General features: G+C 37.3%; 1 protein-coding gene across 2 annotated transcripts in view; it reads left to right on the top strand.

The window, feature by feature from the left end:
• The window catches only part of LOC134659516 (dorsal-ventral patterning tolloid-like protein 1), a 109,347-nt gene that overhangs the window by 23,644 nt on the left and 69,391 nt on the right, over nt 1–16,312 (top strand). For both annotated transcript variants that reach the window (XM_063515187.1, XM_063515179.1), the window contains exon 2: nt 14,953–15,008. The gene's annotated coding sequence lies outside the window, so the exon portion shown is untranslated. The remainder of the gene's footprint in view (nt 1–14,952; nt 15,009–16,312) is intronic.

Genomic DNA, 16,312 nt, shown 5'->3' with positions numbered 1-16,312 from the left:
TAAGACATTTTATTGTTGCAATCGGTAGTACCAATGCCGCCGGTAAGTGAACAATGTGTACAATTTTATTGTTTTTACAGCTACGCGAATAATAATTACCTGAGCGGAGTTGTTTATAAATAAACATTATATTTTGTAGGTATAAGCTTAACACTAACATAGGTACTGTTTATAGTTAATATTAATATAAAAGGTAAATAAACATTTATTGCAGTAAAAGACAGGTTAAAATACAATTAAAAAGACATACATACGGTCATACTTACAAACTAACTACTAACTAAACATTGCTGCCGCTCCTAGATGCTTCCGGTGCAAAAGTGCCCATAACACTCGCGGCATTGCCGCGCTGGATGGCTATGGATAGCCTTTGCACCAGAAACGCCTCGGAGCGGGGGTCCTCCCCCTTCTGCCTAAGTAAGTTAATATTTACGATGGTATAGGTGGTATAATACAAGCAACCATTACTATGGTATGGTTTTTATGTACGCCGTGACCCCGTTGAAGTTGAATCCCCAGCGCTTGCGTTGGGTTTGTCAATGTGCCCCCTAAAGAACAGTGGTCGCAGCACACTCATCACGGTGTTGAGTGAACGTAGGAACGAAGCTAGAACTAAGTACCTATCTGTCCTTACGGTAAACTGTTCGTTCGTTCGTTCTGTTTTCAAACCCCAGATTAGGTTCAACCACTCGACTAATCTCAATGGAGCGTGCGCCAAAGTGTGTGGTGTGGAATGTGTGCGTTCCAGAGTGTGATGAGAGTGTGATCAGTGATCACAAAAAGGCCCTGGATTTTCCCCAGACTAGTCGTACCGTCCAGTTGGTTGAAGTCCCATTGCTATAGTTACCAATCCACAGGCAGAGAGACTCGAACTTGTCAGGTTAAAAATATATTTGGAGGAGGTCCTGAATCAAGTAGGGAGACAAAATTAAAACTGGGACTTCCTGAATTTGTCGGTGAGCTTAATTGTAAAGACAATAGCCATCTCGGTCTGCGTGTAATGAGTTAATTAGCGCCATTGTGCTGCGGGATTAGCGAGGAGCCTTAATTGCGCGCCTTCATCGGCTGCAGCTGTAGTCACAGAATAAATAATAGTACTAAGTACAGAAAACTCACTCTCTAACAAAACGCGTCTGTTACGATCAGGAGGGCTATGATGCTTTGTCACCAAATCATTAATCATTTATTGCGTGATATGTGAAATACCTGATAAGTGATTAAATTGGGTAAAAAGACGCGAGGATAAAGTACAAGTGACTAATGATAGCGTGACATGATTTGAGCTTTTGAAAAATCAATTTTAATCTCGATGACTTAAGGCCTATTTTAAAGAATAGATTACTTAATCACATTCCACCACTTATCTACTTTTGCCATTGACTGATAAAAATCATCCGTGGTTTGAGCTTTTGAAAAATCAATTCTAAACAAGTTTACTTAAAGCGTATTTTAATGAATGACATCCTATCACCACTTATCCACATGTGACGTTGATAGTTAAAAGTTATCCACGGTTAAAGCTTTTGAAGCTTTATTTCTAAGTACTTAGAGTTTATAGTCTTTGAAATAAGCTACCTTATCGAATTAAGGTAGAACCGGCTGCAATACTTAATTAACGAAGGCTCATATTTGCTTGTAAATTCATACAAAATTTTAAGGACAGTAGACCTTATTAACCTCAAATACGGTGAATTTTATACGTCAAACCATCTGTCAAAATCAACTAAATTATGCCAACCCCACCAATGCATCTACGGTTCCACTGTGGGGAGCAACGGCCACCATGTCTTGAGCTGCTGCCGTTGCGCTGGGAGGTTCCCACGGCACCATGTTCTTAATGACATCGTTAGGAGAGCCTTATTGTCAGAGTTACCTAATATCCCATGTATGCTTCAGCCGCCAGGCTTTAGCCGATCGGACGGCATAAGGCCTGACGGCTAGACCCTGGTGCCGTGGAAAAGAAGTAAGTGCTTCCTGTGGGACGCCACGTGCGTCAGTACTTTTGCCGCCCCGCATCTTAGTCGTACAATGCGGTCGGCAGGAGCGGCTGCTGAGCATGCGGCGTCTCTTAAAAACCGGCCAAGTGCGAGTCGGACTCGCGCACGAAGGGTTCCGTACCATTAGGTACGCAAAAAACGGCAACAAAATCACGTTTGTTGTATGGGAGCTCCACTTAAATATTTATTTTATTTTGTTGTTAGTACTTATTATTTGTTGTTGGCAACAGAAATATATCATCTAAATAGACAGACAGACTAACGGACAGCGGAGTCTTAGTAATAGGGTCCCGTTTTTCCTGAAACCCTAAAAAGATAAATACTCGGCGCTGAGCGGGTATTTATTCGTCTCCCTCGGTGTCGAGACTTCGGGATGCTCCGGGAGCTGGGACCTCGCCTGTTTGAAAGGGGCCTTGACCCCCGCTCCGGATTTTTCCTGATGCAAAGACTGTCCATCGCAATCTAAGGCGGTCCTAGGTCCTTGCTACTCGTAAAGTATGCAGCGATATTGATAGCCCACGCAGTGCAAGTGTTATACTTGGTCAACCAGATCTTGACAGTAGAAAAAGGCGGCAAATTTGAAAAATGTAGGCGTGAAGGGATATCGTTCCATAGAAAATTTGAATTTCGCGCCTTTTTTTACTGACAAGATTTGGTTGACCAGCTATATTTACCCGTCATAAATTCATAGAAGTTTGACGTTTAAAATGACGCTTGCACTGCGTGGGCTATCAAAATCGCTGCAGACTTTTCTCGGTCTGACTCTATTAACTACTCTATACAGGGTGGTACAAACCTCGAATCGAAAATCGTTAGAATAGAAAGTGAAGTTTAGATTTACTGCTAATCATCTGCACCTTCAAAAAGTTCGTTATTATTTGAAGTCGGTTATAAAGGTTAATATCTTAATTATGTCTTGTGAAGAAATGATTACATAGTTATTAATATACCGACAAGTTATCGATACTGTCATCTGAACATTTTGTCAAGCCCTAGCGTAAAGTAACAGTTTATTATGTTTTTACACAAAATATTTTAAATTATTGAGTAATATGATAAAATATTAGCACACAAAGGAAGAAAAACTTATAATCAACTGTATAAACCGGCTTCTTACACTTTTTATGCTGTTAATTTGACAAAATATCGTTAAGAAAATTTCGCTCGGAATATCATTATTCCTCTGAAATGAGTATTTGCTAGGTTTATTTGGCCCCGTGACACTGAAATCCGGTACACTACAAGACACTATCTTCATTGTATTACTTTATCAAATAGTTTTCTTCCGAATTTGTGTATATTTTTCAAATTGAAAATTACGGTGATACGCTCTTGGCCGTCCGCGGCCGTCGTCAAACTCAAAAAAAGCGGCCAAGTGCGAGTCGGACTCGCCCATGAAGGGTTCCGTATTTAGGCGATTTATGACGTATAAAAAAAACTACTTACTAGATCTCGTTCAAACCAATTTTCGGTGGAAGTTTACATGGTAATGTACATCATATATTTTTTTTAGTTTTATCATTCTCTTATTTTAGAAGTTATAGGCGGGGGGACACACATTTTACCACTTTGGAAGTGTCTCTCGCGCAAACTATTCAGTTTAGAAAAAAATGATATTAGAAATCTCAATATCATTTTTGAAGACCTATCCATAGATACCCCACACGTATGGGTTTGATAAAAAAAAATATTTTTGAGTTTCAGTTCGAAGTATGGGGAACCCCAAAAATTTATTGTTTTTTTTTTCCTATTTTTGTGTGAAAATCTTAATGCGGTTTACAGAATACATCTACTTACCAAGTTTCATCAGTATAGTTCTTATAGTTTCGGAGAAAAGTGGCTGTGACATACGGACGGACAGACAGACGGACAGACGGACAGACAGAGAGACAGACATGACGAATCTATAAGGGTTCCGTTTTTTGCCATTTGGCTACGGAACCCTAAAAATGGTCACGTTTTCTCATTTGTAGTCTGACTCTTTCGCACTCATGCGATGTTCATATACGTGATGGCTTCCCTTTCGCACACTTCAGCTGTCTGTCAAGCGCGAGCGCGAGAATGACAAGTCTGTGGTTGGATTGCAACTAAATTAGTACGACGCTGTCATTTTCTATTACGCGATTACGTCGGATTTTACCAGAAAAACGAAGTGCATTCTTGTAAGTATAGTTGGTCAAACCAATTTGTCATTAAATAAGAACAATACAAACTATACTCATCCTTTTCTTTTGGGTGCTAGTACTAGTGTAAGACAAAGATAGTATGACGTATGACTCTCTCTGTCTATGTTTGAAATGAGACAGTGGTTTGACAAACGATATAACCTATTTTGTAGTTTCGCATTTTAAATATACTTGGTCAACCAGATCTTGTCAGAGGAAAAAGGCGGCAAATTTTAAAAATGTAGGCGCGAAGGGATATCGTCCCATAGAAAATTTGAATTTCGCGCCTTTTTCTACTGACAAGGTTTGGTTGACCATCTATAGAAAAAAAATCAGCGATGTCAAATCGGCGACATGATAGATTTTCATTGTCAGTCAGGCTAAAAGTACAATGTAATATTAATTTAAAAATTCATTGCGTAACCTATACCTATAGGAAGAAAACAAACAAATAAATTGCATTAAATATATGCAGAACATGAGAACTATGAGAGTATGGATCACTCCATACGCAGAAGTGATTGATGGCTGAACATATATTCTGAAATTCGGCAACGCTATGAAGAAAAAGTCCTTGGACGCCTATTCTCCACAGGTGACACGAGAGGAAATATTGTCTGAAAAAAAAAAACTGCAAGAGCTGATTTTATACGCAGATAAAAAAGACTAACAGAGTTTATGGAGACATGACAGAAGACGCGGTATGCTGAAGAATATGTTGTCACAAAAGGGGCGACAGTCCGTTTAATTAAATGTAAATATGTTGGAATGACCTTCAACTGGTGTCAGCGAGCTTGCCGTGATAGCTAATCACAGCGGCGTATGATAAAATCATGGTTCCTACTGTGCGAAACATTTAGGGCGCGTGTACACGGTGCCGCCTCCGCGCCGCCGCCGCGCCGCCGCCGCACCTTCGCGCTATGTACACGAGACGCGTAAAGCCCGCCGCCGCGCCGCCGCTGCGCCGCCGCTGCACCTTCGCGCTATGTACACGAGACAAGTATAGTCCGCTGCCGCGCCGCCGCCGCGGGTTTTACGCGTCTCGTGTACATAGCGCGAAGGAGCGGCAGCGGCGCGGAGGCAGCACCGTGTACAACTGTACACGCGCCCTTATGTGTATGGAATCGAAGCTGTTTCCGGCCTAACTCCAATCTGTGGCTAAATGTTTTGGTGCTTGTAGTTTTTAAGTATTCTGAATTAAATACTCTGATTTAAACATAATTAGATTGTTTTTTTATTATTATTAATCTCTCTATTTTCACTTTATTGCACGAAACATAGGACGTTTTGCCAAATGGAATTCTCTACCAGTCAGGCGTAAGGCAAACAGAGATTGGTGTTGGTATGTATGTAGGATACAAAAGCGACCGTATGTCGAACAGGTAATCTGGTTGCTGGCATTACATACATCTTTCGTGCTGGTATTTTATACTGTTAAATCGTACCTATGCTAAAAAAGTGACGAACTCCAAATGTGACGTCCTCAGAAAGTGGCGTTCTCAGAAAGTGACGTCCTCAGTGCTACATTATATCTTTAATTAAGTACTTTAAGATGTGCCGGCAATCCGTCGCCATGTTGAGTTTGAGGTCGGCGTCTAGGTCGGCACACAAATAGAGTGCCAAGTCTTTGAGCACTCTATATATGTGCCGGAACTCCTCGTTGGGCATATCAAAAGGGTTCCATGTATCCCTTATGGCACGTCGTTGAATTTTTCTTTGTTGATGCTTTTCTTACATGGCAGCAGCTGCCAAGAAGAAATGATATCTTTGCCATCCCTACAAATAATGTAATGATATTCTTATATGAATTACAAATGGAGTTCAAATAGTATATATTATATTTGAAAAAAAAAACTATACCGGCCAAGTGCGAGTCCAAAATTTTAGACCCAGTAATTTCGGAGATAAAGGTGGGGGGGAGGGGGTAATTTATTGGCTATTTTCTTAAATAACTTCTAACCTATTTATTGTACTTAAAAAAATCGCTGGTAGCCTAGCGGTAAGAGCGTGCGACTTGTAATCCAGAGGTCGCGGGTTCAAACCCCGGCTCGTACCAATGAGTTTTTCGGAACTTATGTACGAAATATCGTTTGATATTTACCAGTCCCTTTTCGGAGAAGGAAAACATCGTGAGGAAACCGGACTAATCCCACAATACGGGCCTAGTTTACCCTCTGGGTTGGAAGGTCAGATGGCAGTCGCTCTCGTAAAAACTAGTGCCCACGCCAGTTCCTGGGATTAGCTGCCAAGCTGCCCAGGCTCCCATGAGCTGTGGCAAAATTCCGGGACAACGCGAGGAAGCCATGTCCGTCTTTGGGTGAGGGGTCACTAATTTACATATGTGTACTAAATTTCAACTTAATTGGTCTAGTCGTTTCCGTGAAAATAGGCTGTGACAGACGGACAGACAGACGCACGAGTGAGCCCTAAAAATTGTATTTTTCACCACTTCTATACCATGAGAGCACCTTATCGTCCTTATCGTGCCCAGTGAGCACCACGATAAATTAATCAAAGGCTAGCCGTCAAAAATCGACTATATGTCTAACTATCCAACAAACGTAGCCATTTACCATCTATCGCTGTCAAAGTGGACAAAACGGTATGAATGTTATAAAAATGTATAAATCTAGACAAGTGACTTTTATATCATTTAACTTATCCACTTATCAACTAAGTTTAAGTTGGAAAAGTAGACAAGTGACATATTATCCAACGAGCATGTTATGCAGTTAATCGTTTAACGACTATCGCTGTCAAAAGTGGAAAAGACGACAAATCAATAAGAACTGGATAAAATGTCAGTTTTATCATCATTTATACAACTATATCATTTATACAGTCGACCATCATAGCCCTACAGCACAGATATGGCCGCTAGGTGGCGACAGCGCCACGCGCGGCTTATGGCTTTCCCCAAAATTGGTGTGGAACGGATAGCAAAGCGACGAAATCACGGAGTGAACCACGCCTGCTGTAGTCCTATAGAGTGGACACAAATTGGAAATACAGTAGGCAATAGAAGCAATTTTTTTAACTGTTATGTTGTTTAAGCGGTTTGAATCGGAATGGTACCAATATCACAGATTATATAATATGCCAATATTACATTAATAGCATTTATCTTATACCTTTAAATGAGCAATTCTTGTTTATTTATATATTTCTTGGACCTCGGAAACGGCTTTAACGGTTTCGATGAAATTTGCTTTATAGGGGTTTCTGGGGCTAAAAATCGATCTGACTAGGTCTTTTCTCTGGGGAAACGCGCATTTTTGAGTTTTTGTATGTTTTCCGAGTAAATCTCGGTCTCCCAGATATAATTAATTAATAAAATATAGGTACTACAAGTTTTTTTCAAAATATAACGAAGAAAAACCCGCGGCCAGCGTTGTGACTATAGCCCGAGCCCTTTCGCGCATGAGAGGAGTCCTGTGCCTAATAGTGGGATCTATAATAGACTGAATTTTATTTTAATGTTTTCAGTGCCAGGTCACGAACCAACCAACCAATAAAAAAAGGTAATTAAACATAATTGGTCCTAGGAAAACATCTTTTAACAAAAATATTCGGTTCCTTAATTAAGACTTTCTTTAAGACAATAAACTAATAATGCTAAACTAATAAATTAGGTAAGTACATATCTTTGGCAAGAATTGAGAATTTAGGTAGAATTATGATTAATTTAATTGAATTTCGTACTTGCCGTTAATATACGAAATTCTGCAATTATCAACAAAAATACAATTAAAAACTGTTTTTATTGATAATTTCCGAATTTAATTGTTTGCCGAAATCGATACCAATATCAATCAGGTTTAAGGTAGTGCAACTACGGTAAGAGGGTCAAGTTTTAAAGAATTCATCTTTCTATTAATCTGATAGAGCCTGCATCTAATAGTAAATCATTCGCGCTCCAATGGCTTCGGATTCCGAACAGTTTCTGTATTGCGCCAAATATAGCTCCGATGTCTGTTTGAGCGACCTAATTTTCGCCGATTTGTTTGTATAAGCTTTTATGCCTTATTTCAATTTATTGGGCCGTGTCGGAGCTTTAATTTTATATGAGAGCGGGATCGAGTTTCACAGGTTTTTCCAATATTTAGTATCGCGTTTTCACGCTAATTTATTTCTACTCTTATCGCGGCGATGTCTTCGCTCTTCAATTTTTTATAAATGCCCCCCGCCAGCGGCCCTTTTGAAATCAACTTTGCGCGGAATAAATCATTGTTTGAGCTCAGCAGGGCGCGTTGACGGTTGGTTTTGCTTTCAATACTGATAGTGGTTGTTTTGTTTCAAATTGTCAAAGTAGGAAAAATGAAGTTAATTTGGGTCCCTAAAATATTGCTGAATAATCTGCAGCGAGTGTTATTGTTTTTAAGTCAAATTATTTGTGAGCTTGATGGTGTACTAGCCCTGATGAAGGTTGTACTAGTGAAAACCAAATCAATTATTTTAATAATTTTAACACATGTAAATCAAACGATTAATTGCTAGTAATGGGTCCCAAATTAGTAATGTTTAATCTATCAAAACATATTTATAATCGAGTCTATCGCGAATTTGTCTAAATCATTATTTTTGTACAAATGGGGTATTCTCATAAAATGCTCTTACTAAATAGACGAGAACATATGCATCGCTGCTAGTAGGTAAAGGAAGTGGAGCACCCGTAGCATGTTCTTCTTTAGTTCTATAAAGCCTCCGCGTAGAACTCTAACTACACCGTAGCCGCGTAGCACATTGTAAGACATTATGGAGGCCGATACTGAATAACTATTTGTTAAGGTTTTGTTATGATATGACCTTGCGGCTCGCTCACGCGAATTGCATTGAGAAGTCGTGTCATTAAGTATCTCGCTCGCACTTATTCTTAAAAAAAAAATTTACGGTCGTATCGTAACAAGATCAAAACATTAACAAATTGTGAAATCAGAATCAACTTCATGCGCAAGCACAGCCTCAAAAGTATGACGTCATCCGCCCTGAATACCGTGACCAGTATACATACGCCGGGATTCTGTTCATCTCCGGCAATTTGAAGAGTACATTGCTGACCATATAATTTCGCAAAGACATCGGTCTTCTAATGAACTCCATTTTGAAGATACTTAATCAATAATTAAGTGGTTAGAGGAAAATAGTACAGTTTGGAGACACTGGTGCATTGTAAGCCTTGCATGATATTTGTAATTGGATTTTGTGCCAAACTACATACAGATACTATACCTACGTGTGCGTTTTAATATTATATTTTCAATAGCAAAAGGGTCAACATTTTTCTCTAAGGCTTCATGATCACCGAGCTCATTAAGAGAACTCCCATTTTTTAAAACGCCAAGAATCCTGAAGCTTATTGGGAATAAATCCTGAATCTTTCATTGTTGAAAAAGATTATCTGCAAGTAGGGTTGCCAGATCGAAAGGCAAAAAAGGTAAAAGGTATTATCGGGAAAAAATATAAATTTTTCGGGATTTTGAGACTTAAGTCGGGACAAAAAAACATTCAAATTAAAGTAATTGTATTAAAAACAACGATATTTTACACTATTGGCACTATGTCAACTGCTCTGCCCATAGACGTTTTTATAACGCTGACGCGCTTGACACGGGTCGCTCGCTCGCTTGACGACAGAGGACCTACCGCGAACCACGTTCGACGTGTTGCCTCCCTGTCACACTTACGTACGAATTTACAAATGCGACAGAGAGGCAACACGTTTAACGTGGTTCGCGGTAGGCCCTCAGTTCGGAACTTGAAATTATTGTTTTATAACGTGAAGCTGTTTTTCGGGACATATTTCACTTGGTCGGGAATCGGGAGCACATGCTAAAAATCGGGAGAATCCCGCCAAATCCCGACCATCTGGCAATCCTATCTGCAAGCTATGATGTTTTAATGAAAAAATTCGTCGCCCTTCCTCTTTATAAATCCACGTTAACTTTAAACTCGGCGCGGAATGAGATTAGTGCGAATTTGATTACTTTTCTTGATTCCCGTATTTCACGGGATACTTCCAGCGTAAGTTGCGGGTATTATAGCATACTACAGGCAAATATGTATACTGTAAACCCCGAGAAATTTTGAAGGAATCACGTCATATAACGCTTTTCAAGAGGGAAAGCGTATTTAGCCGCGAAATAATGTTTGAAAATAACAAGAAGAGATTTAATATGACGTTTTATGCAAAAAAATTACACCACACTAAATTTTATTTTAGTTTTTGACCTTATTTTAGGATCTATACCTATTTTGACTTTTACAGCGAGCTACGAAATTGCATGGACACATTAATTAATTAATTAATTAAGTTGTCACACAATGTTGCGGCTGGGTGTATAACTGTAGGACTGTAGGTATTACAGAAAACTCTTTGTAATGATACTAGAGCCCGTCGAAGGTAACTCTGCACTGCACATACAGCACATACTTTGAAGTGACAAACTGTGGGCATGCCACCATAATCGTCATAGTTTCATAAGAAATTGACGTTTATGGTGACATGCCCACAATCTGGTACTGCAGTCTGCTATACTTCGCATCACAGCTCAAGGGTACCGTGTTCAACAACGCAAATAGTGCAGGGATTGGTATTAAGTACTCCGTATGCCTAAGAGAGATGATTTATTTCTTACATCACTAACTACTGTGAACCAATGATTTATAACTCAAGATAGGTTATAGGCGTTCCAAAATTGAAGCGCTTAACTTGTGACAAATTGGACAAGTTGCCTTTAGTCGCGGCTGGACAAGCGAGAAATGTGCCCGTGCTAACGAGCTCCCGCATACCGAAAGAGAAAGAGACGAGCTTATGTTTAACAACGAGTGTGACAAAGGTGAATGAAATGAGAAAATTAATAAAAAATAACAGATTTCTTCGTAGGCACAGAAATAAATATGGAAGTATTTTTTGCGCTCCTCAAGTATGACTATAACCTATCTATGGTTATACTAGCTGTTGCCCGCGACTTCGTACGCGTGGATTTGTATATTGGTGGTTATAAATTCTACATTAGCTTAGAACATTATGCAGCAAAAGATAGCAGTAGGGACGGTTAATCATTTGTTAATTATTATACAACGCATGAGATTTGTCTTTCACAACCTGGCTACAAAGTTTCGAGCCCCTAACTGAATAAAATTGTTCTCGATAATCTCGATATAATCTCTCTCAACCCCCAGAAGATTTTCAAGTCCACTATTTAATAAAACCTACTACCTAACTACCTATTTACGAAGTTTGAAGTTCCTAGCTTTAAATAAAATTTGAACCCTCTACCAACTCTCAACCCCTGTTTAAACTTTTAGGGGATGAATTTTTAAAAACGCTGAAATTACTTTTCTTGTATTGTAATAATATGCCTTTATACAACGATTCAAGTCCCGCACTCCAATAAATATTTGGGTTCCATACAAATTTTCGACCCCCTTCACCACCTTGGGGGATGAATTATCAAAGACTCTGAAATTAGTTTTCTTTTCTCTTAATAAAATACCTTTTTACGAAGCTTCAAGTTCGTAGCTTTAAATAAAATTATAACCTATACAATCTTTCAACCCCTTTTTAACCCTGTTATGGGATGAATTTTTAAAAACGCTGAAATAAGTTTTCTTGTGTTCTAATACTATGGCGTTGTACAAAGATTTAAGTCTCGCACTCTCAAAAATATTTGATCGCCATACAAACTTTCAACCCCTTTTTCACCTCCTCGGGGGATGTATTTTTAAAAACGCTGAATAGGTTTTTTGTTTTTTAATAAAATACCTTTTTACAAAGTTTCAAGTTCTTAGCTTTAAATAAAATTTGAACCCTATACAAACTTTCAACCCCTTTTGGACCCTTATAGGGTATGAATTTTTAAAATCGCTGAAGTTACTTTTCTCGTATTCGAATAATATGTCATTATACAAAGATTCAAGTCCCGTACTTACAAAAAATATTGACCTCCATACAAATTTTCAACCCCTTTTTCACCACCTTAAATGTTGAATTTTGAAAAATGCTAACATGAGTTTTCTTCTCTTTTAATGAAATAACTTTTTACGAAGTTACAAATTCGTAGCTTAAAATAAAATTTAAACCCTATACAATCTTTCAACCCCTTTTTAACCCTTTTAAGGGATGAATTTTTGAAAACGCTGAAATTACTTTTCTTGAGAATTAATAATATGGCTTTATACAAAGATTCAAGTCCCGCACTCTAAAAAATATTTGATCTCCGTACAAACTTTTAACCCCTTTATCACCACCTCGGGGGAATTTTTTTTAAAAACACTGAAATTTGTTTTGTTGTTTTTTAATTTAATACCTTTTTGCGAAGTTTTAAGGTCCTATCTTAAAATAAAATTTACACCCCAAGACAAAGTTTCATCCCCTTTTTTACCCCCTCAGGGGTTTAATTTCCTAAAAAGTCGCAATTCCTTTTTTTGTTATCGGCTATTATGCCTTTCTAAGAAGTTTCAAAGCATTTGTAGTGGATTCAAACTTTCAACCCCTTTTTAACCCTGTTAGGGGAAAAATTTTCAAAAACGCTGAAATTACTTTTCCTGTCTTATAATAATATACCCATATACAAAGTTTAAAGTCACACACTCACAAAAATATTTGATCTCTATACAAACTTTCAACCCCTTTTTCACCACCTTAGGGGATGAATTTCCGAAAACGCTGAAATTAGTTTTCTTATTTTTTAATATAATACATTTTTACAAAGTTTCAAATTCCTAGCTTAAAATAAATCTTGAACCCCATACAACCTTTCATCCCCTTTTTAACCCTTTTAAGGGATGAATTTTTAAAAACGCTGAAATTACTTTTCTTGAGTTTTAATAATATGGCTTTATACAAAGACTCAAGTCCCGCACTCTCAATAATATTTGACCTCCATACAAATTTTCAACCCCTTTTTCACCACCTTAAATGTTGAATTTTGAAAAACGCTAACATGAGTTTTCTTCTCTTTTAATGAAATAACTTTTTACGAAGTTACAAATTCGTAGCTTAAAATAAAATTTAAACCCTATACAATCTTTCAACCCCTTTTTAACCCTTTTAAGGGATGAATTTTTGAAAACGCTGAAATTACTTTTCTTGAGAATTAATAATATGGCTTTATACAAAGATTCAAGTCCCGCACTCTAAAAAATATTTGATCTCCGTACAAACTTTCAACCCCTTTATCACCACCTCGGGGGATGAATTTTTAAAAACACTGAATTTTTTTTTGTTGTTTTTTAATTTAATACCTTTTTGCGAAGTTTCAAGGTCCTATCTTAAAATAAAATTTACACCCCAAGACAAAGATTCATCCCCTGTTTTACCCCCTCAGGGGTTTAATTTCCTAAAACGTCGCAATTCCTTTTTTTGCAATCGGCTATTATGCCTTTCTAAGAAGTTTCAAAGCATTTGTAGTGAATTCAAACTTTCAACCCCTTTTTAACCCTGTTAGGGGAAAAATTTTCAAAAACGCTGAAATTACTTTTCCTGTCTTATAATAATATACTCATATACAAAGTTTAAAGTCACACACTCACAAAAATATTTGATCTCCATACAAACTTTCAACCCCTTTTTCACCACCTTAGGGGATGAATTTCCGAAAACGCTGAAATTAGTTTTCTTATTTTTTAATATAATACATTTTTACAAAGTTTCAAATTCCCAGCTTAAAATAAATCTTGAACCCCATACAACCTTTCATCCCCTTTTTAACCCTTTTAAGGGATGAATTTTTAAAAACGCTGAAATTACTTTTCTTGAGTTTTAATAATATGGCTTTATACAAAGACTCAAGTCCCGCACTCTCAATAATATTTGATCTCCGTACAAACTTTCAACCCCTTTTTCACCACCTCGGGGGATAAATTTTTAAAAAAGCTGAAATTAGTTTTCTTGTTTTTTAATTTAATACCTTTTTGCAAAGTTTCAAGGTCCTAGCTTAAAATAAAATTTGCACCCCAAGACAAAGTTTCATCCCCTTTTTTACCCCCTTAGGGGTTGAATTTCCTAAAACGTCGCAATTACTTTTTTTATAATCGGCTATTATGCCTTTCTAAGAAGTTTCAAAGCATTTGTAATGGATTCAAACTTTCAACCCCTTTTTAACCTTGTTAGGGGATGAATTTTCAAAAACGCTGAAATTACTTTTCCTGTCTTATAATAATATACCCATATACAAAGTTTAAAGTCACACACTCAAAAAAATATTTGATCTCCATACAAACTATCAACCCCTTTTTCACCACCTTGGGGGATGAATTTTCGAAAACGCTGAAATTAGTTTTCTTGTTTTTTAATATAATACATTTTCACAAAGTTTCAAATTCCTAGCTTAAACTAAAACTTGAACCCCATACAACCTTTCATCCCCTTTTTAACCCCCTTAGGGGTTGAATTTTTCAAAATCGCTTCTTATCTCTTGTACACTTTACAAATGCAACCTAGTGTGCAAATTTCAACTTTCTAGCTTTTGTAGTTTCGGCTCTGCGTTGATGAATCAGTCAGTCAGTCAGTCAGTCAGTCAGGACACTTGCATTTATATATATAGATAGATAATATCATTGCTGTGAACTAATGAAATACCTAACAAGTTTGACTCTCGGCAACAATTTTGGCTATTTGGCGTTATTGTTGATGTTGTGTAGTAGGAGTATTGTGGTATGCACGTATACCTATTAGAGACGAAAATTATCAGTACTTATTCAAACTTTGCAAAATTAGATTATAATAAAACACGTTATTTAAACAATATCACCTAATTTCTCAAGATAAAACTGGTGTTTGGTTGCAGGTAATCTGCGGTGAGCAGCGGACGGCCGCGTAGCAAACACATATGCTGACGATATGGTGAGTAATATGATGGGCAAGTATTTATTACGTTTCCTACGGTTTTCAACTTTTCACTATTTTAATTTTAACTGATGACAAAATTTAATAAGAGGAAATTCTTAATTTGGTCAAAATTATTTATTTAATCGTATGGCAAACATATTGTAATAATAGAGAAACAATATATTTGGTCAAATGTTAAGTTTATTAAAAGGTATTATAATATGTGTTATTTTCCTCATGCTACTTATTTTAACCCCTCGTATGCTGCCTGTCAAATTTGATAATTGAAAAAGTGACCTTGACATTTACAACAACATTAAAATTCCCACGCACGGATCCGTGTCTAAGCATTTATGAGGGGTTAAGTTATTGTTTACACTAGCGCCACCTAGTTATTTTCCTAAGTACTTTCAAGAAACCTTTCAGCAATGTGTACATCCGACCAAAACGAGCCTCCGCAGGAGTTCGCAGTGGTTCCATCGCCACCCACTGGATGGCGTTTGGCGCGCTTTGCGTGATTTTGACTAGATGGCTCTGATACTAAATAAATGTATTTAGTCGATACTTACTTTTTAGCCCTCTATTAGGGTTTAAAGAATAGAGGAATTTATCATATCCTCCTGAGACCCAGAAGCATTTGTTTTGTTTTTCAATTAGGAACCCTTAGTTACTCAATGAAAGTGCAAAATATTTTTTGGAATATGTACAAAAGTTTTAGTTAAGGTTTTAAGTAACAAAAAAAGGTCGAACCTTTTTTTGCTTGATTAAAGCATGAAACTTGGCACAGTTGTTCCTTATATCAAAATAAGCCGATTAAGATCGGTAGCCCGAGGGACCCCCCGCTTAAGCCCGAGAGGGGGGGGGGGTCAAGTAGCGCCCCGCCCGGCTTCATTCTAAAAATTCTAACAGGCCCCGTTTAGCTAATAGGTCATATTTGGTATCAATTTCGGATAAATCAATAACGTAGAATTCATTTCTGGTATAAAAAAATTGCAATTTGTAGAAAAATTAAAAAAAAAACACAATAAAATATTTTTTCAAGTGTAATTTTGGTTTTTTATTTATTGTCAAAATTAAACTGCTTGGTTTTTCTACATACAAAAAATATGACGATAAAGACTATTTAATGTAGATTTTAAAAACATAACTTTTACTTACCTTTATGAAAAAGAAATTGCATTAAAAAAACATATATCGTCCCGCGCCGGTGAATATCTTGTTACCGACATAGGCATCGATATAGACAACATCCGAAGTACACACTCTGGAGACCGACTAAATGTGTTGTTTATTATTGTAGATCATATATTAAAGATAGA

This window comes from Cydia amplana, chromosome 2 (assembly GCF_948474715.1).
Source record: "Cydia amplana chromosome 2, ilCydAmpl1.1, whole genome shotgun sequence".
In the NCBI taxonomy this organism is placed as follows: Eukaryota; Metazoa; Arthropoda; class Insecta; order Lepidoptera; family Tortricidae; genus Cydia; species Cydia amplana.
Note: the sequence above shows the minus strand (reverse complement) of the source record. Positions and strands in the feature narration are given on the sequence as shown.